Source organism: Otolemur garnettii, unplaced genomic scaffold, assembly GCF_000181295.1.
Source record: "Otolemur garnettii isolate 467f Iridium unplaced genomic scaffold, OtoGar3 scaffold00197, whole genome shotgun sequence".
Taxonomy (NCBI): Eukaryota; Metazoa; Chordata; class Mammalia; order Primates; family Galagidae; genus Otolemur; species Otolemur garnettii.
Window position 1 is genome coordinate 967852 of NW_003852592.1, and position 4841 is coordinate 972692.

Sequence of the window (4841 nt, forward strand, 5' to 3'; positions counted from 1 at the left end):
GGAACAGGTGGTCTGGGATGGTGAGGAAAGGGGAGGGGAGAGCTTGTCCCAGCGCTGAGTGAGGACAGGCCTTCCCTCAGTGTCAGACTCCACCTTTGTGTCCTGTGGGCCGTGAGCCTCCTGGAGGGTGGCATTTGTCCCCATGCTGCAGGAGACCCACAGGACCTTCCCAATAATCCCAGGTTATTCAGTCCTGCTGAATAACCTCAGTCCTATCCGGACTTTGGTTTCTCTAGAAACACGCTCCTTTTGGAATTGCTTTCAGTATCGAGGTATAGTTTTTCATATTGCCCCAATGGTTGCTAATTTTCCTAAATTAAGGGTTATATTCTTTTTCCCACCATACTAATTTTCCTACATTAAGGGTAAGCCTGATTTTTTTTTTTTAAATCCACAAGTCAGTCAGGATAAAATCTGAAAAAAGGTAAAGAACAAAGGTGGGGCCCACTGATAACGAGCCCCTCGAAAGCCGGGGCTTCCTAGAAGCCACAAGTGATGCTTCTGTGCAGCTCCTGTCAATATTTTATCCCCATGTTTCAAATATATTTTGCTAGTTGTCAGTATATTTGGGGTAAGTGTGTAGCTTCTCAAAGTGAGTGGTCATTTTGTAGGGCCAAGCTGACTTTAGAAAGAAAGATCTCTTTCTTTCCCTATGGCAAGATGGACTCTTTGCTTCAGAGCAGGAGAGAGTCTGTCCTTGCAGCTTAAGAGAAAAAAACCCAGTCACATCTTGGACCAGGTTCAGTCTGGTTGCCAGGATCCCTCCTTAGAGGAATTCTGCCACCTAAGTCAGTCTGTCCTGGGGTGAGCTGCAGGCCAGGATGCCCTTTGGGGACCCGGCTGGGGTTGAGTCTGCCTGGTGGTGACATATTTCTTCCTTTATTGGGCAAAACCTGAAGACCCCACAGCCTGGCTTATATTTTCTTGCCTCTAAAGTAGAACCACAGGGCGGTTTCTCTTTCTGTACAACTGCAGGGGTGGCAGTGAAATTCTTGGGGCTCAAAAAGGGAAAAGAGAGAAAGAAGGCAACAGTTCTAAGGAAAAGTAAGGGAAGGAAATGATACTGAGAGGGAGCTGGCAGGGGAAAGGCAGGAAAGGGAAGAGACGGCAAAAGAGAGGAGGAGAGGGGCCGAGAGAAAGAGCACAGCAGAGAAGGAGCCTCTCCCGACCAGGAGTCAGGGGGAGCCTGAAGCCCTCTGGTGCCCAGGAGTCAGGGGGGCCTGAAGCCCTCTGGTGCCCAGGAGTCAAGGGGAGCCTGAAGCCCTCTGGTGCCCAGGAGTCAGGGGGAGCCTGAAGCCCTCTGGTGCCCAGGAGTCAGGGGGAGCCTGAAGCCCTCTGGTGCCCAGGAGTCAGGGGGAGCCTGAAGCCCTCTAGTGCCCAGGAGTCAGGGGGGCCTGAAGCCCTCTGGTGCCCAGGAGTCAGGGGGAGCCTGAAGCCCTCTGGTGCAGTGAGTCTGTGCAGACAGGTGAGACTTTGACTTGAAAATCTTTAGGGCCCTGTTTGCTGGGATGTCCTAGGGGTACATCTCAACACCTGGAAAACACCAATGTGTGTTCTTTTGTGGTGCTGGCTCCTGGATGGGAAGGAGGGGAAGCAAGCCCTCCCAGAAGCAGACGGTGCCAGATTCCAGCTTGAGGCTTGGGATGGGAGCACAGAGGAGGCAGGGAGGGGACAGGCTGTCCTGGAGGGGTTGGGGTGATGGATTTATAAGTGCCAAGACTGGGATAGAATGGTCCAGCATATGTGTAGTTATGAATGTAAATTTTACAAGATAGTTTTGTTAAAGGGCAGTGTATCAAAAAATCACTGTGGAGACAACTGAGCTATGAAATGCAAAGTGTGATCCAATGAGGTGTGACTCTGGTGCCTCCCAACTTCCCCTCCAAAGCCCACTGTCCCTCTCTGTGCAAGGACCCTTGGAGCTTTGTTACGGAAGCACTTATATTCTCCAACCTGAATGGAGAAATGTCCCTTCCCACGCGGTTGCAGTGTATAAAGTTAGCCTGTCTCGGGAAATCACACGTGTAGGTCTCAGGGAATCAGCCCTGGACCTACTTTGTCCTCATAGAGAGAAGGTCCCTGTCCTTCCATGGAGAGGAGGACCTGTCCCCCCACAGGGAGAAAGAGGCTTTTTTCCAGACAGGAAATATCAGCCTTACTGTGTCTGCATCTAACAGTGGAAATGGGGGTTTGCCTGGAGGAACGATCTATTTTCTTTTCCTTTATTTCTCCAAGTGAGATTCTTCAGGATTCCCTCAGGGTGCCCGGGCTGGTCCTGTCTTCTACTTGGTGGTCAGTGTGAGGTTGCCCCCTCCCTGCAGGAGAGCAAGGGGGCGGGGGAGGCAGGGAGCTGCTGACCCAGTGCAGCCTCTCCTGCCTGGCCCTACTCTCTGCCCTCCCCACCCCCTCGGCTGGTAGGCTGGTAACGCAGGGTGTAATCTCACTCCTAACACAGAATTACAGAAAAATGAGGGGGGGGAAGCGCCCAAAAGAATAATTAATTTCTGCTTCCTCATGCAAACCCTTTGGCCAGTCATTTAAGGTTCAGAGCAGGACCAATTCAGCTCCTTGTGCAAATTCCAAACTGAAGGCATTTAGAAAAGAAGAGAGAGGGAGAGGAGGGAAATTGAATGGATTTACTTTTCTAAGAACCAGAATTAACAAAGGTTCCATTTTGCATGGTTATGGCCCTGGCTAGACAGCCTCAGTGAGGAGCTCTCCAAGCACATGTGCTGGCCTGCTGAAAAGGCCTGGTGTTGACTGACAGATAATTGAAGTGACAAATTGTTTCATTGTATTTGGCAGGGAGAGTGCTGTATTAGATAATTACGGGGAACAGGGAGCTCTGGGGTCTCAGGTCAGGAGACATGCCTGACCCTGTTTTCTGAGAACTCTGAATGGAGTTCCCCGTCCCGGAGGACCTGAGTGTGAGGCTGGCTCTTTTTTTGTTGTTGTCATTGAGGTTTTTCTCTTCCCCTCCCCCTTTTCCTATCTAATGATTAAGAGCTGAAGAATACGGAGACCTCCAGAGCCAGAGGACAGGCTCTCCCCCCCCCCCACCCTCCCGATTCCTTGCCTTTTAGGAAAACGACTTGTGGGTTTTCTCTATGGTGGCAGGTTTGCAAACTCGTCCTCTTCTCGCAAAGACCAAATGGGTGGCTTCAAAGGGCTGAGGGGCCGGGGGGCACCAGGCAGAGGAACTGCCTCCCCCAGACAGCCTGGGACTGGGGCATTCTGCAACACCAGATCGTCCTATTCTTGGTCCCCCCCACCCCAGGAAGATCTGGGGCCAGGAGAGACCCCAGAGGTCGAGGAGCAGAACCTTCCGCTTTCTCAGCTGAGGAGAGGAACCCCGAGAGGGCCCCCAGTTTGTGGGTTGCGTAATAGGTCAGATTCCAGTTTGTGAGATTTCCCATCCTTTCCCCTAATCTTCTGGGAGAAGGTTTTAAAAAAAGAATTTAAAATAAAAAAAAAATTATCTGGGCATAAAATGCAAATAGCAGTATCTTCCTCTGGGTCTCTGGTTCCCTTTAGAGCCATACAATCCTGTAAGAAACTGGTACTGGCTTCACAAACCATCTTTAGCCTCATGCACGCCCAGGGCCTGGGAGGAGGAGGGCAGGGGGCTTCTCTGTCTTGTACAGCAAGGGAGGGAGCTGGCGAGGCTCTGTAGGCTCTCCAGCCCTGCTCCAGCACTCCCTGGACAGGGCGGCCCTCATAGCAGAGATGTCTCTGGGTGGTCCAGGAAGGAAGTAGGAGCAGGCTGTAGGGAAGACCATGGCCTCCTCCAGGGCAGCAGTGAAGGGTTGGGTCCCACGGCCACTGACAAGGAGGATCCTCAGTGTAACTAAATCTCTTCTGCTCTCTGCAGAGCTGTGAGGCTTTGGATGATTCAACTTTCCTTTCAAGCAGAAAGGTTGTAGAATTATTCAAACCCTCAAGGTTCGTTTATTTTTTTAGCGGAGTTTTCATTTTTCCTTCCTGTCTTTTTCTCCTTTCTCTTGAGTGCTTTTCCCTCTTACATAGATGTCCAGAGAAGAACTTCAGAAGACAGTTTGATGTTTGGTTTCCAGTTCTGTTTTCTTTTAAAAAACAACCAAAAAAACACTTACTAGGAGAACGCTTGGAAATTTCTGGAGTGTGTGCGACTTAGGACTTGAGTTCTATGGACTTTCATTGTTTAAAAAAAACTGTAACAGGGTGGCACCTGTGACTCAGTGGGTAGGGTGCCAGCCCCATATACTTAGGGTGGTGGGTTCAAACCCGGCCCCGGCCTAACTGCAACAAAAAATAGCCAGGCGTTGTGGCGTTGTGGCAGGCACCTGTAGTCCCCACTACTCAGGAAGCTGAGGCAAGAAAATCACCTAAGCCCAGGAGTTGGAGGTTGCTGTGAGCTGTGATGCCACGGCACTCTACCGAGGGCGATAAAATGAGACTGTATCTAGAAAATAAAAAAATAAAAAATAAATAAAATAAAAACCCAGTAACAGCAGTAATGAAAAAGCTTCCCAGTGCTTCTTAAGCCAGCCATTCTCTGGGCTGAATCCTGTTTTCAATTCAAAGCTGGTGCTAATTAGGGGGCTGGAGAGTTTGAGGCAGGGACTAGGTCCGGCCTCGGGTCAGAGTGAGGCCGGGACTAGAGCGGGTCCGGCGCCGGGTCGGGGTGAGGCGGGGACTAGAGCGGGTCCGGCGCCGGGTCGGGGTGAGGCGGGGACTAGAGCGGGTCCGGCGCCGGGTCGGGGTGAGGCGGGGACTAGAGCGGGTCCCGCGCACGGTCAGAGTGAGGCCGGGGACTAGGTCCGGCGCCGGGTCAGAGTGAGGCGGGGACTAGAGCGGGCGCA